This window comes from Alexandromys fortis, unplaced genomic scaffold (assembly GCF_014885135.2).
Source record: "Alexandromys fortis isolate MF-2015 unplaced genomic scaffold, M_Fortis_MF-2015_v1.1 scaffold_2_26212498_36691700, whole genome shotgun sequence".
Lineage (NCBI taxonomy): Eukaryota > Metazoa > Chordata > Mammalia > Rodentia > Cricetidae > Alexandromys > Alexandromys fortis.
Window position 1 is genome coordinate 6,621,560 of NW_026067931.1, and position 26,370 is coordinate 6,647,929.

General features: G+C 45.7%; 1 protein-coding gene and 1 non-coding gene across 5 annotated transcripts in view; one reads left to right on the forward strand and one right to left on the reverse strand.

Moving 5' to 3' along the window:
- Mob3b (MOB kinase activator 3B) overlaps positions 1-26,370 on the reverse strand; it is a 166,657-nt gene that overhangs the window by 41,235 nt on the left and 99,052 nt on the right. The gene's annotated exons all lie outside the window — the stretch shown is intronic.
- On the forward strand, positions 12,420-12,524 carry LOC126503687 (U6 spliceosomal RNA). Its single transcript, XR_007592363.1, has one exon. It is a non-coding gene; the product is annotated as a U6 spliceosomal RNA (small nuclear RNA).

Genomic DNA, 26,370 nt, shown 5'->3' on the forward strand with positions numbered 1-26,370 from the left:
CTCAGCCTTTCCCTGGTAGTGAGGAGAGGCATTTCCTTCTGCATACTCTGCTTCACAGTTATATTCAAGTGCCTGTTTGTATCTGGACAGAAAAACCTCAACATGCAGATCTCAGAGCTTCTAACATTTGCAATAATACAGGATTGATTGACAAATAATCCTGGGATACAAAGTGGTGGAAGGGAAGATGGTTGGGGGAGGGGGGAGTAACTAATTTTTGTAATTTAATTTGCAGTGTTAAGGACTAGACCCAGGGTCTTGGATGTGCTGAGAGAGTTTTATAAAACTAAAACATAATTTGACCTTCTAGGAAAGGGAGGAGGGTCCAGAAAGAACAGGGTGTAGGCTCCAGTGTGAAGAGGGCTTTCCAGACCCCCAAAACAAGAAGTTAGTCTGAAGTTGGAACATAACTATTGGGAATCTCTCTAGATGGAACCTAAGAAGGTTCAAGTCAGCAGCATGGTAGACTGCACACACGCATGCCGAGGGAGGCTGTAACTGCGTGGTGCACAGACGACAGAACACACGCATGCCGAGGGAGGCTGTAACTGCGTGGTGCAGAGACGACAGAACACACACAGGCTGAGGGGGTCTGGGATTGCCTGGTGCAGAGACGACAGCGCACAGGCTGAGGGAAGCTCCTTCCCCCTAAGCAAGCAATGGTGCCATTTGTCTACACATGAGAAAAATCAAGGTAAACAGGCAGGAACCAGAGGAAACCAAAGCTGCCCTCTCAGATCTGATTGGGCGATGACAACTGGCCCTCGTTCACGGGCTAAACTGTGTAATTTAACTAAGGGATTTTCTTGGATGTGTTTTGATCCAAGAGTGACATATTCAAACATTCAAAGATTATAAAGGAACACTAGGAAAATGGGAGGCTGTAAAAAGTGGAAGTGGTGTGGACTTTGATACCTTCAGGGAGAGAAGATCTAGAAATCTAGATTTTCCTGTGATGTCTTCTCATTGTTAAATGTTGATTAATATTTTAAAAAAAATCTTTAAAATATTCCCAGTATTTTTTTTATCATCATTTACTTTTATATATTTGATTCAGCCTGGTTAAGTATAAGCTTTTGACCCAATTTAAAAAAAAAAAAAAACGAAATTAACACAGGGCTACACCAGTAATAATAGCATGCAGGACAGAGGCAGAAGATTACACCACGCTGGGTTCCCACAGGAAAAACCCTGCCAAAAGAAACAAACAAAAACGTCAACTCTTCTTGATTAATAAGGAACATGAGCTGCTTCTACAAGTGTTGTAGAATATTACGAAGGCTGTAAAGATGTGTTATGTTTGTGCTGCTTTTTTTTTTAATGTTGTAAAGATGTGTCACCTTTGTCATACTGCCTTTGTTTAAGGATGCAACGATGTGTTGTTGCTCTACCTGCCTAAGGCACCTGATTGGTCTAGCAAAAAGATGAATGGCCAATAACTAGGCAGGAGAGGGACCGGTGGGGCTGGTGGGCAAAGAGAAAGAGAGGGAGAAGAGAGAACAAGGGGAAAAGAGAGGGAGACACCTGGGGTTAATCAGGCAGCTGCCAGTCAGACAGACATGGAACAGGACAGACAGAACGAAAGGTAAATAACCCCAAGGCACAATGCAAATGAAGAGAAACAGATTAATTTAAGGTAAAAGAGGTAGTGGGACAAGCATAGGACAAGGCCGGGTGTTCGTAACTAATAACAAATCTCCGTGTCGTGTCATGATTTGGGGGCTAGCAGTCCAAAAGAAAGCCTTCTATATACACGTCTGTGCCAATATATTTTCTAATACAAGGAACAGGGGACTCCAGGAAGAAACAGAATGGGATAGGAACTGTAAAATATGTCCTGGCACACTTTAAAGCACCAGAAAGAAGGGTGGTCCTCAGTAAGAACAGTGATGGATGGAGAGACCATCAGGGGCTGAGGGCATCTGCCAACTTGAGTTTGATTTCTTAGAACTCATGATGGTAAGAGAGAACCAACTCCTGGTGGTCTTCCTGTGACGCCCCTCACACTAATAATAATAATAATAATAATAATAATAATAATAATAATAAATAATTCAACAGCAACAATAATAGTTTGGGTATGTAAAAGAGATACAGGAGCCAATGTACACCCTGACCAGCAAAATCAATGTAGAAGCACTGGATCATAACCCAAGGTATAAAATAAATATCCCTAAGGCCATACTGATGTAATACACAGCTGAATAATAAATCGGGAGTTTGCAAAGTATCTGTGTTGCAAGAGTGGAAACAATTTATGCAGATGCTATCTGGAGGCAGAGGAGCCTGAGTGTGCTCCTGGCAGGTAACTTGCTTCCTGCAGAGTGTGGTCTGGATGGCGGACGACTTCACACAGAAGTCTGACAAACATAACCCTGGCCAAGCAGTCGCAGCCAACATGAACAGGAGTAAACATGGTTCGTGGAATATTCCTCTGACATGATGTAATGAAAGCCAGTTTCTTGTTAAGTATTTGTCACCCAAACCCATCAGCCCACCTTACTATGAAACAAACAAACAAACAACAAAAACAAACAAACAAACTCAAATTAAGGAACTTGTAACTAAATACCAGACCGTTCCTCAAAGACAAGGAAGGTCCTGCTCCGCCTGAGTTTGTTCCTGAGCTTGTGTGTGTGTGTGTGTGTGTGTATGTGTGTGTGTGTGTGCGCACACACACACACAGGCACACCTGCATCATAGCTCGGAGGAGTACAAGGAGACACGATGACAAATGTAATTAGATAGGATTCAGAAGCAGAGAAGGGCAGCCAGCAAACTTTAAACAGAGTGAAGAGAGGGTAGGAGTAGTGAAGCTCGGGCCTTAGGTCTGCACGTGTGACAACCGTGTGATGGGTTCAGGGAGAGGTGACAATATGGATGACCTGGGACAAGGCGTATGGAATGCTCGGCCCTACCCTTTGCAACTTTTACATACTTCTAAAACTGTTCCATAGATCTTTCCAAAACAGTCTGGAAGTCAAAGTAAATGTTGATTCTCTGCACTTATGCCCTTGCACATAAAATAAATGTACTGATAAAAACGTCTGATTGGAGTCAGGTGGTGGTGGCGCACACCTCTAGTCCCAGCACTTGGGAGGCAGAGGCAGGCGGATCCCTGTGAGTTCGAGGCCAGTCCGGTCTACAGAATGAGTTCCAGGACAGCCAGAGCTCCACAGAGAGACCTTGTCTTGAAAACCAAAATCAAACAAATAAACAAAAATATTGGACTGGAGTTAGTTTGGCAAGCCCATTATTCAATAACTCCCCAGAACTTCAAGATGGTAACATGGTAATATTCAACTAAAGGCAGGCTCCTTCTGAATGTGTCTGACGACAGCTTGTCTCTGACTCCATATCATTCTGAACAGAGAGATGATGTCACCGGCTCAGGAATACTGGTGCAGACCTGAAATTCCAACCAAGAGTTGGCTCACTCCAAAACAGTCATTGCTCTAAACTTTAAAGTTTATTTCGTCCTCAAGAAAGTATCTGCTGATGGTTTTTAAAAATTAAGATGGAAATAAACTTGTTATGTCAATTTTAAGTTCCCCGTGAAACACAACTTTTGAAGGAAGTCTGAGAGTTCAGGAAACCCGTCTTTTGGAATCGGATGGAACAGGACCAGAGGAGACATGAGAGGAGGTGGATGGCCGAAGAACTTGCTCCTTAGGACCAAATACTAAACACAGAGGTAAGACGTTGGGGGCGGCTGGCCAAGGTTAGGCATCAGGTATGATTATTTTGGACTACATAATGCTGAAATGTTGCTAACGCTGAAGGCAGGATACGAAGGTCAAGAATGCTGGCTTCCTTCAGACCTGGAACAACTGCGAACTGGTGTAGCTGCATGACCAGCTCATCCAGGCCTGGTCCCGCGCATGGACGATGCAGCACGCACCGGGCAGTCCTGCTCATCTCGTGTATTCGCTCTGCCGGCCTGACTTTTGTTTCTTGCATATGTTTTTGTTCTTAAGGTTTTTTTTTTAAATGTTTAATTAGGTGTATGACTGTGTGCACATGTGAATAAGTTTCAGCAGAGGCAAGGAGAGGGTGTAGGATCCTCTGGAGCTGGAGTTACAGGTGGCTGGCTGTAAGGCACCTGATGTGGGTGCTGGGATTGAACTTAGGTCCTCTGAAAGAGCATTACACCCTCCACGACTGAGCTATCTCCCACACACACACAAACACACACACACACACATGAAAGAGAGAGACAGAGACAGATACAGAGACAGAGAAAGAGAGAGGGCGAGAGAGGGAAAAAAGAGATTTATATCTATATGTACAGGGTCGCCCCACAGACTCTTAGAGACTAGTAAGGACCAAGAGAGTGGAGAACTCTTAAGGCATTTCTTTGTTGTTTTGTTGTTGTTGTTATTGCCTTTGGGTGGAGAGTCAGGTCAATCCCTATACTTTGTATGTTGTGTCCAAATTCTCAACCACTATGAGGTCTAGAGGCCTTACCTGGAGAGACATTTTAGTACACAGCCCTATGTCCTTGCTTCCTCTCTTGGGGCCAGTCTCAAGGTTCTGGGAGGGCTAAGCACAGACAACGAGATGAGATTTTTATATCTTAAGTACCAAAGCCAAAGGGGACTTTTTTTGTGTCAAATGCCCCATTATACTAAGGCTCCGAAGAAGCTGACTGGGGAAACTTCTGGAATAGCACATTCCTTCTGGTTTTGGTCTATCCTCCTCTATTTCCCCCTTCTTACCCTCTTTCCCCCCATCCTATCTCTCCTCTCTCCTGCTCAGTTGAGAAAGGCCAGAAAAGATAAACTAGTTACAAAAGACTTCTTCCTGTTTTCACTCACAGTTAAATTTAACTATGTGTAAGACATAGCTAGAATCACCTGTTGAGAGATAGAAGTTGCTACCTGTGGTGGTTTGAATAGGTACGGTCCCCATAGACTTATGTGTTTGAATAGTTGGCCCATAGGGAGTGGCACTATTAGGAGGTGTGGCCTTGTTGGAGGAAGCGCATCACTGTGGGGCTGAGCCCAGTGTGGGATACAGTTCACTTTCTTTTGCCTGCAGATGAAGACGTACAACTCTTAGCTCCCTCTTCAGCACCACATCTGCTGGCCAAGGCTGCCATGCTTTCTGCCATGAAAATAATGGACTATCACCTCTGAAAGCATAAACCAGTCCCAGTGAAATGTTTTCCTTCATAAGAGTTGCTGTGGTCATGGTGTCTTCACAGCAGTAGAAACCTTAGCTGAGACACTACCTCTTCTAGGCTCATAGTCTGGTGGGCTATGAACTCAGCTAACGCCTCACTTTCTGATTCTTCAGCAGACAGACTAGAGCTGCGATGGGGATCAGTGTGTCTCGAACCACTTCCTACAGCACAAAGAGGCTGCTGATCTGGTAGGAGGCATGAGGGATCCTCTCTTCAGCCTTCCCTCTACCAACAGCCAATGTTCAAGTTGAGAAAGTTAAACTTGCAACCTCCTGGCCAAGGTAATGTCTGAGATACAAATAGAACTATCGTTTTATGGCCCTGAAACTTAAGTGGATGGCCGTGGCCTCCCAGTATTGCTACCCAGCCCACGGTCACCCAGGGACAGCTAAACATTCCCCTAGTGGTAGAGTCTTCTTGGGGCTAGAGTCCTCGGGCTAACCTCTTGCTCTGCCAATACACTGAGAAGCTGCTTCTATTTCCTGTTCACTCTGAAATCCGACAAGAACTCCCAGAGAACCTGAAATTCTACTCCCCGCCTTTCTGAGACATGGATGCAGAGGTCTGAGTGGAACCTGTCACACCGATGTCTGGTTTCTAATAATATTAAATAACATTGCTTGTCAAGTATTGGCCCTGACCGTCCAGGAGACTGAAAGATGATATTCAACTGTGAGGGCAGGTTTGAGGAGGGTTCCACAGCCTGAAGCCTTGGAGCCAGAAGCCCTGAGCTCTCGGACCTGAGGGAGATGGTTCAGTTAGTAAATGCTTGCTATGCAAGCATGAAGACCTGAGTCCCATCCCCAGGAAGCATGTAAAAAAACAAACAAACGGGAACAGAGAAACAGCTGTATGTGTCTGTCACACCAGGGCTAAGGAGCTGGAGACAGGCCAGAAAGTCGAGCCAGATTTGCGAGCTCCAGGTTGTCAGGGACCCTTTCTCAAACACAAAACAAACAAATAAACAAACAGCACAGAATGTGATTGAGGAAGACACCAGGCTAGACCTTTGTCCCCCACACATGTATACTCTGCCACCCAGCACACATTTGTACATACACACACATGCATATGAACACATGTATACGCACACGCACACACACGCATGCACGATCAAGCTTATAATTCTGTTTTGCTCATTCTACCTAGGGAGCCTTGAGCACATCCTCTTGGCTTTCTGAGTCCAGCTGTTCAGATGGGCGCAGAAGTGACATGGTGCGTGTGGGCAGCGCAGCAGAGACCCTGGCTCTGTGAGTGTTACCTTGTTATTGTTGTTGGGGACTAGGTCAGTTCCTGGATTGTCCCTGGATGGCTTTACAATATGATGAGTAAGAAAAGAAGTAGGGGGAAAAAAGACAAGGAAAAAGAGAGAAAAAAAAAGTCAAGGCATGCAGTCACTCACAGCTGTGGAATGCTTGCTCCCTAGCTTCAGACTCCAGGCCAGTTCTCTGTCTACGCTTTCCTGACTAAAGCCCCAGGCACAACCTAATACAGGGTGTGCTCCAGTCGGTGATTCCCAGGGCTCTGATTCACTGTTTCTCCCAGAAGCTAAAAGGGATACAGGGCTTTCAGGAAATCCGAGCCAAGGCCCCCCTCAGCTCCCCTCCGCTCCCATAGCTTACGGCAGACAAGGAACACCTAACAAATCAATGCACATCACAAGTTCCTCTGCGCTGAATCAGACCGACAGCTCCTTGGCTCCTACCTGAGCAAAGAAAAGTCAAGACAGATTTCCCTGTACCTTGCGTTCCCGAGTCATGATTAAACCTGAAAAAAATCATGAGTCAGTAGTGAGAGGCAGCTCTCCAGCATGCCAGATGGAGCACTCAGGCCCGGGGCTGGGCACCCCGAGCGACACCCCGAGCGACAGTGACAGTCACACAGAAGGTAAGCCGGGATGGATCCGTGCCTTTGAAACTGCATCCTGCAAGTTTTACAATAGTGTTTCAGGGGTCTTCCTGAGGTGCTGAAAACATGGGGTCCTCTACCTGCCCACCTGCCCCCTCAAGCTACCTCTCCCTGTCTTAGGCAGCCCTAGTCTATCTGTTCTCTGTGTTACCTTATATGGAGGGCTGCCAGGACTCTTAATTTATTGATGTCTGTAAAGCCCTTGAGAATTTTTGAAGGCATTTTCTGCAGGACAGGCCCAGGAACAGGGATCTTATTAAGCATGCAAAGGCAGATGCCAATATTGATTGTCCTAATGGGCTCTGGCACAGGAAACACACTTAGAGTTAATTGCCGTCTGAACCCTTTTGAGCGAGCACAAGAGCTGGCCAGGCCTGGCACTTCCTCAAGCACCTACTTGCAGCTGCTGGGATAAAAGCCTAGCACCCTAGGGGGTGGATGCTGCCCATCAAACATCTTAGAGAAGGGTGCCTTGTGACCTACACACGGCAAAGGAAGGTTTTCAGGCATGTCTGGGAAGGTTTGCACACCGTGAGCTGTGGACCCCCGGGTGTCTTCACAAAGGAGCAAGAAGCACACAGGCCGTCCACCTGCTGCCCTTCTTCAAGCGTGCACACGCTCACAGAATGGCGGTACCCAAGCCTGAGCCCAAGGGTGGAGTGCTTGCCTATGCCCCCTCTCCTGTGACACCGCAAGCACCTTTGAATTTATATATCTACGACCGCAAAGCAGCTACGCTCATTGCTCTTCGTGAGCGAAGTTCAGAAAGGAAAGCATCTGGACAAAAGGAGAGGCATGCACTCACTCTCAGCCATTTTTAAAGCCGCTGTGCTGTGGTGGCTACCTGACACAGTAAGGCATTTCTGGTCATTTTCAGAAGTGAAGTTGCGATGAGTACCTGATTCATTTAGCCATGTTTAGTAACCTTGTTTTTTTTTTTTTTTTCGTTTTTTAAGACAGGGTTTCTCTCTGCAGCCCTGGCTGTCCTGGAACTCACTCTGTAGACCAGACTGCCTTGAATTCACAGAGATCCACCTGCTTCTGCCTCCCGAGTGCTGGGGGGTTAAAGGTGTGTGCCACCACCGCCCAGCAATCTTGCCATTCTTACAGACACATCGGAGAAGAATAATTTTATGGGGCAGAAGAAATTTCCGGTAGCAACAGTTACCCATTTGGGCACCAGGTCTGGAAGTGCCGCTTGTCAAACTGGAGCCAAAGCAGGCTGAAGGATCTGCTTCACCAATGCTGCCTTCTCAAGAAGAGCATGAAGAATTGCTTCCTTTCAGTTGCTAGAATGTATAAATACCAGAAATTTCTATCCTTAGAGAGAGTCACCACATGGAAGCTCTTTTCAAAGGAATTTAAAAATCTACGCGAGTAGCACACAAGGGTCACAGGCTGGTTGTCATCACATTCATGATGGCCCTGAAGTCTCAGTCAGCCTGGGGTCCACCAATATTTTATTAGCTACAGGAATTACATTTTGAAGAAAGACATCAGCTTATCTTTTCCGGGGAGTAAGGCAGCAGACAAAGTATCAGCTCACAACTGGTACATCTCTCATCCCAGCGCACACTGTACTCTCGCTCTTGGGGATACTGGGGTACGGGGAGCGGAAGGCTCCTCCCTGCCCAGCCTTGTACAGTCAACACACCTGCAGTTTCACAGCTGCCCGTGGCTGCCACTCCAAGACAGATGCTTGGGTTGGCTTCCCCACAATCTGCAAATAGCAGCGAAATGAGCCACAGTTGCTTCTGGGTACCAAAAATACAATTACAAGCCTGGGAAAATGAATCATTGTCATTTCATGGAAATCTCTAGACAAAATGGGCTTGCTAACAAAAACTGAACTTGGATGCCGCCATTGGACAGAGCGAAAGGAAAGGGATGCATGAGAAGATGAACAACCTGTCATTTAAAGTATTTACTGCCAATGTATACCACGATTAGCAAAATTCTACAGGAATTCCTTTCTTCTTCTTTTTCCTCTTCTTCCACCTCCCTGTCCCTCCCCCCATCCCCTCTCTCCGCTATTTGGTTTTTACATAGTTAAGGTGCTTTCAAATTCACTATGTAGCTGAAGCAGACCCAGAACTCCTGATCCTCCTACGCTCATCTCCCAAGTGCTAGGATTATATATCTCTGCCACCAACCCCAGCTTTTGATGTGAAATTTCCACTGAAAGACTTTTATGTTGAAAGAATATTATAAATTCTTAAATATGTTTAAGGATGAAAAATGATGAGCCTTAACAGGCAAAATGTTTTACACACACTGTTGTAGCCCCCATCCCACAGTGTCTCTCGCCAGATGTCTACCTTCCCTTTGGAAACAGCAGAGGGAAGAGCCTGGACCAGAAACAGCTCTGCCACGTTAACGACCTGTGTGATCTTGGGTAGCTCACTGTACCTCAGCAGCTTCATCTTTAAAATGTGATGACAATAGTTCCAAAGTCTTAGTGAGGACTAATGAGTGAATATTTTTGAGACACTCACATAGTCTCATGTGCATTGGGGGCATGTTTAGAACCAGCCATAGCTCCCCAGGGGCTAAAGCATCTCCTCCCCTAATTATACGCAGACTTTACAGACATCCCCTGGGAAGCAAAGCATCTGCCCTGAGCAGCACAGACCCCAGAAGCCCCTTCAGCATGTTACCGCTTTTGAAGTAACCCTTGCCCCAAGATTTTCTTCCTCATTTAATGTACTGTCTTCCAGCCTCTCAGAGTGGACTTTGCGGGTGAATTTAAGGCCATTTAAAATGTTAATACAGGTCAGCAATTAACAAAACCCTATAATGTCCCGGCGATGGCATCTCTGGATTTAAATGCTCCTATCAGTGTTGCCTATGAGGGATTTGAGGACATCCTGGAGGAGGAAGAGACAACAGGAGAATCTGACGAATGTCATGCTAGCAATAGTTGAAGCGGCTCATGAGTGTGTGTGTGTGTGTGTGTGTGTGTGTGTGTGTGTGTGTGTGAATATGACATGCACTCATGGTGGACCTGGGCAAAAGGAGACATGCAGATAAATGCCATTCCACGAACGGTCCCCAGTATGGCCCTCCAAGGAATCTGATGAAATAATTTTCTAGTTTATGTTTTAAGTGTTTTGTTTTCAAGCACTCTTTTATATTGTCACGTACTAGCCATTACTACGACCCTATGAACACTATCCCCTCTTTCCATAAAAGAAAACCACGTTTTGGGCAGCCATTTGCTCCACACTACCCAGCCTTTCAGTGTACAGGCAGAAGTGGAAAGAAAGTCTCTGGGAATCCACAGTCCACACTGTATACTTCTATGCTAAGACACTCTGCACACAGAAAAACATAAGACACAGAAGAAAGACCTTAAGCTGTCAGAGTGGGTTGTGTTTGCCACTCTCCTTCTGCTTGAAATGCAGTTGGCCAGTCCAGGCTCATATCTGACTGCTAGAAGGGAAGAAAATGAAGGCTCTGTGAAATACTTGGTTCGCTGATTCCTCCAGAAGTGGTGCCTCTGCTCGGCAGGGGCGAGGGACTTTCTACACTGGAGCTTCTCTCAGAATGAGCTGGTCACTGTGTCCCCTGAAGGGATGCCCTCCTTCCTCAGCCGGTCTGCTGAGAGCAGTAGCCCTGAGTCCTGTCATCAGGCCTCCTTCCTGATAAGTCTGGCGAGTGGTTCTCCAGGAGGCGGTTTTGTTCGAGCTCACTTTATTAGTTACCACCAAGAGCTAATAAAACATGTCAGGAAGTCTCTGTGAGCTGTAAAAACATTTCCAAAGGTCACTGCCAACACTCCGGACTTCAATGACTTTTTAAAGGGAAAGAAAACAAAAGCAGAGAGCTAGGATTTCAAAACACAGAGTAGGGACCACAAATGGGCTACAGGGGCCGACAGATCCACTCCATGGCAGCCCTTGAATGAGTCAAATCCAGGAGTCATGAAGAAAAGATCCAAAAATCTCAGCGTGCCAGCAAGGACAGTGGGAAGGGAAAGCAGGACCATCCCAGGTTGATCACAGATAAAGATAGTCTCATCTCTTAGTAACCCTAGCGGGCTGTCTTCCAGACCTCTGCAGATCCCAAAGGCTGATGCTGTTCAAGTAGCTCATGAAACAGCATCACGTCTGCACATATCCCATGAACATCCTCCTGCGTACTTCAAGTCACCCATATGTTATATATAATGTAAAAGTTATGTAAATAGCTGTATTGTTTCAGGGGATGTGTGTGCTCAAACAAGAGCACTTATTATTGATCTGACCGCATCCTCCTCCATGATTGGATGGATCTACTGATGCAGAAAGCTAATGTGTTTGTCTTGCTTACTTATATTTGGTTGGAAGGCATCTAATCGGTACCAGTTACATCTCCTTACATTTCCATTGCCTACAATAGACTCTTTTATGAGCAACAGAGTATGGGGCACATAAGTGATTAATCTCAGATTCACCACAGTGTATCAGGCATTCTTCTTAGTGTATGCTCTTTTATATTATAAAGGTAAATAAAGTTTAAAGCTTTTCATTTTATTTATGCATGTGGATGTTTTATCTGCGTGTCCATCTGTGTCCATGCATGTGTACCATGTGAGCACAGTGCCCGAGGACGCCAGAAGAGGATGTTGGATCCACGGGGACAGTGGAAATCCACTCTGTTTATGTTGGGAATTGAAGCTGGGTCCTCTGGAACAGGAGCCAGTGCTCTTCTCTGCTGATGACTGCAGCCCCACAATTTAATTTTTAAAAGTAGAAAAGCATAGAATGGAGAAAAAAAATCTTCCTATAGTGCCCAGGACATAGCATGTCATTTTAAAGATGGTGTATGGTTCGATGCCCATTGTTTATTTCTTGTGTCAGAAGCCATACAGGTGCCGGTATGACTTCCACTGGGTGGGAGATACTGATAATCATTGAGCTTTCCATTGATTGTTGTCCAGAGAGCCCAGAATAGAAAGTACAATATCGTTTTTTATTCTGTATTAGGATAAAATTTCATGCTTTGTTTTGAGGGTGATGGGAGGTCATCTGAGGATCCCAAAGTCTTACAGAAGCGTCAGGACTTCTGAATCGGGAGGTGACAGCCAAGGGATGCAAAGCTTCAGTTAGATAGGAGAACTCAGTTCCACAGGTCTGCTGCAGTGCATGGTGGTCAGTAGTAATGGAGAACACACCTGAAATTCCTAACAGTTTCAGTAGTTTTCTTGCTACGAAAATGGTGATTATGAGGGTGACAGATGTGATAATTAGCTAGATGTAAGCATTTCACATATATGATGGTATATAATCAAATATATATAATTTTACTTGTTGATCAAATAATTAATTTAAAAAAGAGGTCATGGTACTCGCTCCAGCAGCAATATACTAAAATTGGAATGATACAGAGAAGATTAGCACGGCCCCTTTGCAAGGATGACATGCAAATTTGTGAAGTGTTCCATATTTTTAAAGATGAACATGGTATGTACTCACTCATACGTGGATACTAGCTATAAAGCAAAGGATAAGGAGCCTATAGTCCCTGACCCTAGAAAAGCTAAATAGCAAGGTAAACCCTAAGAAAAACATATACAGCTCCACCTGGAAAGGAGAAATACAAAAGATCTGACAAAACTGGGAGCATGAGGGTAGGGTAGAAGACAGGGCAGAAGGGGAGGAGAAGGGGAGAAGGGGAGGGTTGAGGAGAACTTGAGGGAACAGGATAGTTGAGTTGGAGGAAGGGCAGAGATGAGAGAAAGGAAAGAGATATCTTGATTGAGGGAGCCATTACAGGGCTAGCAAGAAACCTGGCACTAGAGAAAATCCCAGAATTCCACAAGGATGACCTCAGCTAAGACCCTAAGGAATAGAGGACAGGGTGTCCAAACAGGCCTTGCCCTGTAGTCAGATTGATGAATATTATAAAGGTCACTATAGAACCTTCATCCAGCAGTTGATGGAAACAGATAGAGACCTGCAGCGGAGCACTGGACTGAGCTCCCAAAGTCCAGTTGAAGAGAGGGAGGAGTGAGAATATGAGCAAAGAGGTCAAGACCATGGTGGGTTCGCCCACTGAAACAGATTACCTGGGCTAATGGCAGCCCACCAACTCCAGCCGGGCAGGGAAGGAACCAGCATAGGACTCTCTGAATGTGGGTAACAGTTGTATGGCTGGGGCAGACTGCGGGGCCACTGGCAGTGGCACCAGGATTTATCCCTACTGCTTGTACTGGCTTTTTTGAAACCCACTCTCTTTGGAAGGGTACCTTGCTCAGCCTAGATATAGTAGAAAGGGTCTTGGACCTTCCCCGAAGCAATGTGCCTTACCCTCTCTGGGGAGTGGACGGGGGCAAGAGGGGAAGAAAGGGGAGAGAGTGGGAACTGGGATTGGTATGTAAAATGAAAAAAGATTGTTTTTAAAAAAAAAAGAAAAGAAGAGAAATGAAAAGAAAAGAGGTCACTGTCCCACCAGACACAGAGAGGCAGGTTCTATGGATCCTGAGGCACACTACACGTGGCCATCTTCTGAAATTTATTTCAGACCTCAGCAGGGAATGAAAGTGACTCAGCAAATGCTGGGATTCAGTTAATGACTGGAGACGCCACAGGGCAGAGCTGCTCCTTCCATTCTTGCACAGCTCTCTTCTCTTCCTCCTCCCTGTCTGTGATTAAGATAACAGAGGAATCAGAGAGCCTAGGCTGAAGCTGGGGTGAGCTCGGTGGTGGAGCCTGCGCTCAGCACGCTGCCCATGTCCAGCCCTGGGTTTGATCCCCAGTAACAAAATCTGCTAGTCAGCTCCACCAGCTTCCTCCCTCTAGGTCCTCTCTGGCTGCATCTTCACATTGAGGATAGCACAAGGCCTGTCAGGGTCACTTGGAGGACGAAATGAGTGGGCACAAGGAGAAGGCAGGTGTTTGCTGTATACTCTCAACATACTCGAGACCTTATCAACTCAGCTTGCTTTTCAGGCTCAATGAATGGTTTGCAAGGGCCCTTCAGGTGAGCTTTTTCATCACCGATTGTCTCCATGTGGGGCTGGTGGGAGAGGCTGTCCCGCGTTGCGGGGTGTTTTATCATCTGTCTGGGCACGCTCCCAAAGGTGACAGGAAAAGTGTCCTTAGACAAGCTGCTCATTGCCAAGCCACTCTCGGCTGGGACTCTGGCTTTAGACCACTCTCTGATTGCTCATTAATGGCTCCACTTTCTCCGACAGGTCGCTCAGAGATAAATGTTATGGTGCACCGCAGCCTGTGCGCTAGCTGAGCAGAAATTACACAGCCCCCGCCCAGGAGGTGCCCTGCTGTTGCCCTTGCTTCCTTGCTGAGAAACAGAAGCCAGTGTCACCCAGTGAGGCAGAGATAGATGTGTCTCAAATGTCCCCCCATCTACCACCTGGGCAGTAGCACACCCCCTCATCTGCGCCTTCTTCCTCGGCAGATAGATGATTTGACTCAGAGGGTTTCCCTGCCCAGAAAAGAGAAGCCACTGGGAGCATGGTTCTGAGCCTCAGACGTCCTCATAAAAACAAGACAGTAATTCTGACCTTATGGTTATTGTTGATAACTGGAGGATATGGCAAACATAAATACTCGGTGCAGAGTCTGGTATAGTACAGGTGTGCACAGTCAGTGTGTGGTCCTTCATCCTCCAGTCATAAGGATCTCAGGGGGAGGGGCGTGACCTAATTAGATAGTAAAGATGAGGATGAAGAGAGGGCGAGCCTGGCAGTGCATAGAGAAGAAGGGAGATCGCCACTGAGATAGCCTGCCCTATCTATCAAGTTCCAGGCTAGCCTCGAAGCGAGGATCCTGTCTTTAAAAACAAAACAAAAAACTGAGGGGAGGCGAGGAGGAGGAGGAAGCTGCTTATATACTCCTCACCCCACACCCCCGCCACAGTTGAAGAATGGCTGGTTTGAGGAAGATGAGAACATCTTGGAGGATCTTGATACTGACTGTGTAACATCCCAAATAAAGAACAACCAACCATCAATCACTGCGGTGTGTTTTTGAGGTGGTGTGTGGGTGATCTGAACTAAGATATTTGAGAGATCACTGGCGAGCTATTCAAAGCGTGCCTAAAATGTCTTCCACTTTCATCCCCAGGGCCTCCATCCTTAGCTCTTCGCAAACGGAACGGTATGATGCTGCGGAGAGTCAGCTGGTTTGCTTTTGCAAAATGGCAATCTCCTAGAGTTCCATCTAAATTTAGGGGAGGAAACGGACTCTTTAAAATATTTAAAATTCCTCAGTCGAGGTCAAATGATTTAGCCTTAACTGTGGGAGAAAAACTGTGAGGCAAGCTGCGCCTGAAAGCCCACAGGAGATGGGTTATAATCGGGGAGAATTCCATTCTCCCTCGTCTTTCCTTCATACACCCGAGATGCAAATTTATAGAGCTCCCAAAAGACCCCACAGCCAAAGAGGCAGGTGCTTTATCTCAATTCCCAGCAGGACTCTGAATTAATCATGGGAGGAAGGTACACCTCATGGGCTAATAAGCTATTGAATGAGACAGCATGGATATGCCACGCTGAGCAAGACAAGGGGGCGGGCCGTGCAGCACTAAGTGGCAAGTGGAAATGCAGGCCAGGTCATTAGGATTGGGTGCCAGTGGGTACCCCCAGCTAACCCCTACCTGGCTTTCATGTTAGATAAAAGAAAGAACTGGGGAGACAAGTTAGCCTCTCAGGAACTCAGCTGGGAGGCAAGTCACTGAAGGACTGATCTAGAGTATTTTATTTGACAACTGTCTCTTCACTGATAGGGCCTGGAGAACCTTCTGGGAATCCAAAGCTTGGAAACTACCTTGTATGTTTTTTTAAAACCCATCCATCAGTCAGAACGACAGCACAAACACTCCCAAATTTGTAGATTCAACCTTATCTCTTCCCCAAGTCTCAAGCTTCCCTTATTGACTGCCAACAGATCTGTCTCCATAGCATAAGCATGTCAGGGTGACTCGTGCGTGGACTTGCTTTCCTAAGGACAGGTGTGAGACTGCTTGTGTCGTGTCTTCAGGCTGTTTGCAGCATGAGCCTAACCTGAAGACGACTGTTACTGTGGACGGGAGGCATGGCCAGAGGTCTGGGTGCAGGGACAGTCCTTCTAATGCTACAGGAGGCGCGTCACTGTTCTACACAGGCACTTACTTCTCTCATCCACTTTCTTTTGCTTAAGGTTGCAATTTTGCCTTACCTGCTTAGGAACTTGTGTTTTAACTTATATGTGACAAGCAACTAATCTACTCACGCTGGATAAGTCCCGTGGCCTACTATGAACAAGGCATGATGCCTTAGGACAATGGGTTCAAAATGCATGAGTAGCAACTCATTGGGGGTCACATATCAGATATCCTGCGTATCAGATATTTACATTACAATTCATGACAGTATCAAAATTACAGATATGAAGTTTGATGCAATAATTTTACACCTGGGGGTCACCACAGCATGAGGAACAGTATTAAAGGGTTGTAGCTTTGGGAAGGTTGATCACTGCCAATGAAGAGACAGTGGTGGAGCTGGGGCCAAGCAGCTCAAGGGTGGGGACTGAATGCTCTTTTCTTCCCATGGGCCATGTGACCTCACTTCTGAGCCCTATCCCAGTCCCTGGAGGTCCTTTTTCCTCTTTCTCATTCCTTGAGACTAATCCCTTCCCATAGGACTTGAAGGCAAGCCTTGAATGGCAATCTAAGCCTGGAATTAAATCACTTCCTAGGCCTAAGAGAGGACTCAACTCTTCTTCTGGGTGGCACATAAGCCACACGGCACAAGCCAACCTACTGGTTGACCTGCCTCGGGCCAGGTTGGGTGGGCTCTTAGGGACAGATGCCCTATCACCTGGGACTCTGAATAGACAAGCAGGTGATCTGGGAAGGATCACTGTCTGCAAACAGTCTAAATATCTTTAGAAGCGTATGTCCCCTTCACCCTACTGGGGAAACCTGCCATATACACTTTTTCCTCACCCCTCACCCCTGGCAGTTCTCCCAGCCTTCTACTCTACTAGCATCCAAGAACCACGCATAGCATATCCGGATGCCAAAAATTAAATCCTCTTTATACAGTAATGAGGAATTAAAACCATTAGAGGGACTTCAAAAGCAAGGGACGCAAGGGCAAACATATGGGTAGACCACATGGTGAACGCAGAGCTCTGTCTATCTGATACCAGACTCTGAAATACAAGCAACACAATACTTCTGGGAGACAGGCTTCATTTCAACAGTGACATCCCAGCACAGGTGGGCAGTGTGCTCTTCCAGCTTCCTCTGCTCCCTTCCAACAGCCTGGTCCCTAATGTGCGGTGCTGCTCTGACTTCTGCCGCCTTGTTCTCATGGCCTGCGAAAGGGCATCCAAATTCTGTGCCCGTTTTCTCATCTATAGATTGGAAATGATAAAAACCCTGCAGGGTTCTTGGGGAAATTATCAGTGAATTTATAAAGCGTATATCCCTAGGTCTAGCATGTGTGTGTTGTCAGTAAACAGGAACTACTAGATTGATTCATGTGAGACTGATATTTTGATAGATCAAACTAATATTATATATATATATATATATATGCTTTCCCTAGTAGAGGAATTAACATTTTTATTACTGCCATATATTTATGTATTTCCCCCACTAAAGAGTGAGCTCTTTGACAGCAGGGATTCTGCTTGTCTTACTTTCCACACAGCACCTGGCACAGATGTGGCAGATAGTAGGTATGACACTATATTTGCTGAATGAATGAATATTATGCTAACAAGCTGATGATGATGATGATGGTGATGATGATAAAGGAGGTTTTCTTAGGTAGGTTTCTATTGCTATGAAGAGGCACCATGACCACAGCTACTCTTATAAACAAACAAACAAACAAACAAAACCATTTAATTGGGTGGCTTACAGTTCAGAGGTTCAGTCCATTATCATCGTGGTGGGACATGGCAGCAATGCAGGCAGACATGGTGCAGGAGAAGGAACTGGGAGTTCTACATCTTTGATGCTCAGGCAACAGGAAGTGACCCAGGTGTCACCCTGAGCAAAGCTTGAGCAAGAGAGACCTCAAAGTCCGCCCCACAGTGACACACTTCCTCCAACAAGGCCATGCCTCCTGCAACAAACCCATACCTCTATAATAGAGCTATTCCCTTTTAGGGACATTTTCTTTTAAGCCACCACAGAGGTACGTCTGGGGATAATTGCTGAAAATATTGTCCTTTATCTCATTGCCTGGTACACATAATCAAATCATTAACGTCTTAAGGGAACAGATAAACAACTGACTGAATACATTTTTCAGGCAATATATAGGAAGTCCAAAGAAGCCATGAAGTCAATGAAAATTGCTCTGGCCCTGGTTTGGGTTATTGTCATCAGCTTCATTTTCACCATCCTAGAAGGCTGTTGGGTGTTAGAGCTCCTTTAGTCCCATGGGTCTTCCAGGTAAACCAAAGACATGGTGACAAGCCAGAACCGGAAAGGGCTGTGGTGTGGAGATCCAAGCCATACAGTATGCCCAGGAACAGCCGACAGCTGGCAGCCGTGCAAGAGCTTTTGCAGGGGAAGACTCTTCTAAGCTACCGTGTGTGGTTCATGACACTCACCATGCTTTCTCCTATGGACCTGTGAGGCTCACTCCCTGAGTCTCTCACCAGGCATTCAAGAAGGGAGAACGGTCCTAAGAATAAAAGTAAATAAAAGATCCTGTCTATTGCTACCAGGGAACTAAGAGAGGCTTGTGAGCATGGATTAAACAAGAAGACAGAAATGTAAGGACAGAATTACGGTGAAAAGGGAAGGAATTAGTCCTTCTATAGGAACCGTTGACATTTCGACTCAGATATAAGGACAGGGGTGTCTAGTTTTGACAACACATGAGGAAGAGAACACCGTGGAAAGGTAAAACAATCATTTAAAAGAGAAGCATTTACTTTAAGCTACTTAAACTTGAGGGATTATAAATTTATACACACAAGGATAATGCGGGGAAGGAAAGAATTGCCGAGCCCATAAACGCCCACTGAAGTTACCTCCACTGCTGCTCAATGTGTACTAGCCCCTACGGTATCTGACAGGTCAGGGAAAGACACGGTTAACCTGTACTCTGCCATCTGAGTTTAGACTTCAAAACAGAGGGTCGGCTAACCAGACAGACGGAGGTTTTTGTGATTTCTCCTAGCACTGGAGCGGGTCTTTTCAACTCAAGCCACTGTTTACAGAAGCCTTCCCGCAGGACTGTAATTATGGGGTTTGCTCAGCTACAAAGGCTCTGAGTCTTCCATCAAAGGAAGAGGAAACAGGTTACTCAAGCATGCCCTTTCACACTTGCTGGCCAGTGGAAGTCTAGTGGCCTGCAGTGGCTTGAACAGCCAAAGCAAAACCCCCTAGGCACACAGAGCCTGACGCTGAAGTTCCCATCTTCCTAGCTCACTTGGAGAAGTGAGGGTCTGGAGAGTTAACAAGTCTTGAGCTCCCACTGGGTCAGTTCACCCACCCACACAGACTTCCACTTGCTCCAGGGATCGCGGTAGGTCTCAACACTCTTTAGATCAAGAACCAGGAGTCCACAGGACCTCAAAAGGAGACCATCTTGGCACTGGGAAGTTGGCAGAGGCTTCAGGGAGCATCTCTGGCAAGACAATGGATCCTTAGGATGTTTTTCTTAATGGGGGGCTGCAGAGATGGCTCAGTCAGTGGTTAAGAGCATTGACTGCTCTTTCAGAGGTCCTGAGTTCAATTCCCAGTAACCACATGGTGGCTCGCAATCACCTAAATTGAGATCCGGTACCCTCTTCTGAGCTGCAGGGACACGTGTAGGCAGAACACTGTATACATATTAAATAAACAAATCTTTAATAATGTCTGTTTATGACCAACATTGCTTCCTTGCAACTTCATCCCTTCCCTCTCCCTTCCCCCTAAGGCATAACCCTAAAACTTATACCCTACATTCTCTGATAATCTATTTCATCTCTGGGACTTAGGACCTGGGACCCAGCTGGATCCTGACTTCCCTCTTTGCTACCCTCACTGAGTACTCACAGACATTTTCATCTCTAGCAGTTACTGTTGGACACTGATCCGGGTACACAGTATGACGCCAACCACTCACAGTGACCATGGCGCTTCTGAAAGAATACAGTGAGTAGAGAGGAGACCCTGCTGGACTTTTATCTATCCCATGAAACCTTTGCAGAGAAATACAACACAGGTGACCGAGCCTCTGGAATCATAGATGACTCAGCAGGTTCTTCCAAGTTGACGAGACAGAGAAACTGGGGATAAAAGCATTATCTTCCTTCTCAAAGAATCTATTCCAGACCATCCAACTTCCATTCACTGGATACGTAGTGGATTAGAATAGGACTTAGTCTTGGTTGGTACTGAGTACCCCAGAATCTACATTTCTGCACCTGGATAGATGCATTTTACATCACTCTCTGAGCGGAGTGGAAAACAGAGCCTTGCCTTCTTGATGTTAACTTTATTTTATCCCTGAAACATTAGCATTGCACTAACATTTAGGGTTAGAAGAAGCTAATTTTCCCAGTAATAAAGTGGTAGCTATACCCATGGGCCCACCATCGTCACTAGTCACTCATTAATCTTGACTTAGCATCCTTCATTCAGCAACCTCACTGTGTCCATTCTGGTTAAGAGCCTGCTGGCCAGGCAACTGAGAAGTTGAGACCAGTTTCCTGAATCCCTTCACTCAGCACTTCCTCCAGTTCTGATGCCAAGGAGAGCACTGGCTCCAGGATGCACTTGGCTTAATGGATTTTTGTAGTATTTCCCCTTCCTTCCTTCGACAAAGCCCGAGCTTTGCATGAAAGCCACCCGGTTTCCTGAACTAGCACACTGAGTGTCTTTCGGAACTGCACTATGCTGAAGACCCTTGCTCACCGTGGACTTGCTTAGCCCCAAGTAACTCTGGCTGGTTTTGCATATGTAATCCTCATATGGCTTTGGAAGACAGCACTATTTTGAAGACAACTGAGGTTATTAACTTAAGTCAGCTTACATAGGCAGGGAGTGGTGGGCTGGAGTTCATGCATTCAACAGATTTTAACTTCTTACTAAGGTCAGTCACTGTTCCAGGGATCAGGAAACATTCGTGAACAACACGCCTAAGACACGTCCCCACAGGGAGGTGACTCTCAACTGGGGTTTGATCCCAAAGCTGATTGTTAGATCTCAGCTCTTGAATCTCAGAGCTGCTGTTCCAACTTCACAGAAAGAAATGCATTAGTGTTTGAAAATCTGGGGGCTGGGAAGATTATAGCGGTATATTATTTGTGTTTTAATAAATAAAGCTTGCCTGAAGATCAGAGAGCAAAGCAGCCATACTTGTCGGTCCTACAGGCCAGGCAGTGGTGGCGCACACCTTTAATCCCAGGACTCGGGAGACAGAGGCAGATGGATTTCTGTAAATTCAAGGCCACCCTAGGCTATGCAGGCTTGAATCTGTCTGAAAGAGAAACAAGAGCTCACACAAAGGTGATCCCAGCACTTGGGATCACAAGCCTTTAAACCCAGCACATGAGAGGTGGAGAGAGAAGAGATATGGCTGGGCGGAGAGAGGAATATAAAGGGGAAGAGACAGGAACTCAGTGGAGCGTGGAGTCTGAGGTTGGCGGAGAGCATCGCAGAATTACCCCTTTGAGTCTTGGTAGAGCGAAGATCTTTCTAGTGGCTGGTTGCTTTGCTTTTCTGATCTTCAGCTTCAACCCCACCTTTCTCTGGGTTTTTATTATTCATGTTGCAGAAGATGGCTCAGTGGGTAAAGTACACAAATTATGCCAGTGCGAAGCCCCACATTTTAGGTATCTCAAGCCCAGAGTGCCAGATGCAGTAGCCCATGCCTGTAATCCCAGTGCTCCTGTGGCCAGAGAGGAAGTGCAGACAGGAGACTCCCTGTTTATAGGCCAGCTTGCCCAGGCCGCAAGGGCAACAACAAAACTCTTCCTCTAAGGTGGAAGGTAAAGTCCTATACCCGAGGTTTCCTCCAGCCTCCATATATACACTGTGGCACATGCATGCCCACCTCTTCCTCCCTCCTCCCTTCCTCTTTTCTTCCCTCCTTCCCTCTCTCTCACTTTCACACACACACACAGAGAAAAGAAATTAAAGTAACTGCACTGAGATACCAGTTCACATTTAGAAGGATAGCTGCAATTAAAAAAAAAAAGGAAAATAAGTATTGGCAAAAGTACGGAAGTTGGAAACCTACGCATGGTATGTATAGTGATGTGACATGAAGAATGGCTTGCGGGTTCTCAAAAATCAAATACAGAGGAACTATAAGCTCTAATAATTCCACCTTTAGATATAAAGCCAAAAGAACTACAAGTAGGGGCATGAACATATATTTGCATACCAAATATTCAACACAGATTTATCCCCAATTGCCTACAGGTGGAAATACTCAAGTGTCCATCAACAGATGAGTGCACAAACAAAAGTCTGGTGTAGGTACACCATAAAATGTCACTCGGTCATTAAAAGGAAGGAAACGCTGACACCTGCTAGAACTTGGATGAACTTTGAAGTAATTACAGTTGGTAAAGTAAGCCAGACACGAACGGGACAGACACCGCATGAGTCCTTTATGTGCAGTGTCCAGAACACGTGCATTTTCTGCAGACAGAGCATAGAACAGAGCCCAGGCATGGAGGGGACAGGGCTAAGGCGTGATCATTTAGTGGATATTGGCTTTCGGTGAGGCGGTGACAAAAACACTCAAGGACTAGTGGAGACAGCTGAACCATGCTGCATTTGATGCCATGAATTACATCCCTAAAACAGTAAAAACAGTACACCTCAAGTAAAATGTATTTTGCAATGAAATAAATGAAAAATTTGATAACAGATGAAATCATCCCGAGAACAAGCAATCAGCACGCCGTCACAACTCTATAATGCCATTTAATTTAATAAAAATGAACAAATATTTCTTCCCAAGACGGAGGACGAGGCTTCTGTATTCTTAACCCATTCCTTAACAAGCAGGCCAGTCTTTCACTTCTGATACAGTGGACAGTACATATGTAGTGAACACAGCATGCTAAAGATGTATGGGGGGACACGGGAGTTAATAAAAATAAAATAGTAGCTTAAAAATGCGTTAGCCCTCTTTAGGGGCAGACACCAGAAAGCCACCCAAGCAAGTAATAGCATTTCTAGTCTGTCTCGTACACCCCAGCTACAACCCAAGCAGAGGCCCAAGTAAGTGGCAGTCAGCTCCGGCAGAAGAAGGAAGTCCTGGAAGTGAAAAGGAACCTTGCTGGAGTTCCTTTGTCCCATTCCCTAGCAGGAAGAAGCTCAAAGGAAATCCTGGCCCAGCAGAGAAGTAGGGAGCAAGTCCGGAGGGTTTTCTTATCTCCGGAATGTTATCTTTACCTTGAGCGCTCAGTTGGGTCACCTTGTGCCTTAAAGTCACACTATTACCTAAGGGTGCTGAGAAAGGCTCCCAAAACTCTTAATAAATAAGGGAAGACAGCCCCCACTGCGTTTTCCAAAGGAGAGTAGGAAACCAAGAATGAAATTGCGTCTGGGCTGGTTCAGTAAAGAAACCAGTTTAGCTACACTGCTAGGTTTGTTTTCAAAGCTTATTCTTGATTATTCTGAGCAGCAGAGATTAGAGAAGGCAAGAGTGACCTCAAAATGTTAAAACGGCAGCTGTAAAGGTCCACAGGGTTCCAAAAGAGGACTTCAGCAAGACCATGAAGGGCCAGAGAGACTCTAACACGTTAGTTAGCAAAGACAAGCAGTAGGATTCGAAGGCGGACTGGAAGTGGAGCCGGGTGAGAGAGGGTGTTTCTAGGTTCTGGGCCTGAGGAACTGGGCACAAAGGCTCAGAGCTGCGGCTGGGAAGCTCTTTTTGAGAAGTGAACTTGGCATAAAGAGGAGGGGGCTTCTAGTCAACCCAGGCTTTAGCAAGTTCCTGAGGCTATTTGAAAACAGTTCCCAACAGTTTTGGTTGTTTTGAGGTTTCTCAATGAACAGAAGGGAAAGGCAAGAATCAGATGTGTTTTAAAGACTAAAATATGCGTTGGCTGGAGTTAGGTCTACATTTCTAAGCTGAATGTGTCTGTCTACCCTTACTGACAGGTGCCAACTTCAGCAAGCACTGCCAAATGGTCAGAAGACCTTGAAGAACCATCATCAGTGTCCAGAGTACAAACATCTGTCTAAAGCCGGAATGCAGCTGAGGAGGGGGTATGAGCACCCATCTTAAGTTCAGGGCTGGTCGGTGGGATGACCCGAGGATTTCCCACAGGAGATGAGACTCACATCTCACTTCAGCGAAACTAATGGGAGAATTTGGTTTAAGCTGTCTGAGTCTTGAACAAAATGCAGTTTTTCTTGACTCCTACTCTTGAAGCTGTAGGCCCCATGGCCCCGGATTTAGCGCTAAGGGGCCAGTTACACACGGTGGCTTTCAAAGTGCTGCCTTACTACTTAAACCAAGCAACACAAACATCTGGAGAGGTCAGAAGTCAAAGGCCCATAGGCCTGCCAAGCAGCTGTGTGTGGGAACTGCCACACAGATCTTCAAAATGCTTATCCAAAATACGGACAGAGTCTGTGAGAGGCTGGCTAAGCTGTCTGAACTGTGGGTGCTGACTGCTTCTCAGTCAGCCCTCATTGTCAGCCACATTCAGAGAGTTGCTCGTTCAGTCCCAGTCGAGCTGGCCTAGGTGAGCTTCCATTAGATCAGCCCCACTGTCTCAGTGGGTGGGCGCACCCCTCACAGTCCTGACTTCCTTGCTCATGTTCTCCCTCCTTCTGTTCTTCATCTGGACCTTAAAACACCGTTTTTTCAAAATCAGCGGCTGGGTCTGTATTCTCTGAGCTTTTTCTCTTATTATTCATCTCTGAAATGTTCTTTTGTTCATAAAAAAAAATGAATGTGATTAATTTTCGGTAGGCTTATTTTCAAAAAGAAGAACGTTGCATTGGATAGCGATTCAAACATCTCAGCAATTGTCTCTGATATGCCCGCAGAACACCATCGACTGTGTGAAAAAGATCGTCACTTTTCAGTTCCAAATGGAAAAGGCACTGGCTGATTCAAAAGGATTTGGCTGTGGCCTAAAAGCTTACATGCTTTAGGAATAACCAACGCAATTTATCTATTCAACTGAAGAGCCATCTTGCCGAGGAAAACACAATTTCATAATGCTTTGTTCTAAATTGACAAACAAACTGATATATCTCTGAATACATTGTTTGGAGCACTATGTAGTTAGCTAATCTATGCAACCATAGAATTCTGTTCTATTCTTTGCTACTACTTCTGGATTAACCATAAATAAGGGAGAAGCATTTAAAATTTTTTGGTTTTAGAACTGGCCCTTACATGCCTCAAAGTGAACTTGGGGTTAATATAATATTCTGACTGACAAAAAACACTATGTAACTATATGCCCATACTTATGATTCCAACACTCTGGGATCTTAGGGACTGGTTAGCAAGGGCTATCCAGAATGTTGGTATATCAGAGGAAAAGCCTCTTTTGGATTTGAGTATCAGCAAATCTGGCAAAATGACAGTAGCACAGTGACCTCAGGAAACATCTAGTCTAACCTTCTGATGTGGGATTCCCTCTGTATGCTGTGAATATCATTGGTTAATAAAGGAACTGCTTTGGGCCTATAGCAGAGCTATAGGGAAACAGAGCTGGGGGGGGGAACTAAACTGAATGCTGGGAGAGAGAAGCCATGGAGCCACCTGAGACAGACACGCTGAAACTTTGCAGGTAGGCCACAACCTCATGGTGATACACAGATTACTAGAAATGGGTTAAATTAAGATGCAAGAGTCAGCCAATAAGAAGCTAGAGCTAATGAGCCAAGTAGTGCTTTAAATAATACAATTTTTGTGCGATTATTTCAGGGCTAATAGTTTGGGAACTAACTAGTGGCCTCCTTACTACAACCCTCATGTTTTTAGAATTTATTCAAGTTTAAAATGGCTGGTGCTAGTTTCTAGATGTGGTGGGGGATGCCAGACTCTTGATAGTCTAATAAAGCTAAAGATACCCTGCCTCTAAAATATATTACTAACAAACCAGATACAATTTGAAGGATTTTGTGAAATCCTTGCGGTCATTTTTCTCTTCCATAACACAAATGACAGCCACCACCACAAGCCCCCGTTTGACTATTAGGAGACAGAAGGAAACCTTAAAGAAAGACACAGACCACGCAGTGTCCTTTAGTTATTATGGACGGACTTTGAAAGTAGGCGGGGTAGGAGGGGAGAAAGAAACTTTTATTACGACTTTAGGCATTTGGTGTCTCTTATGTTGTTATTATGG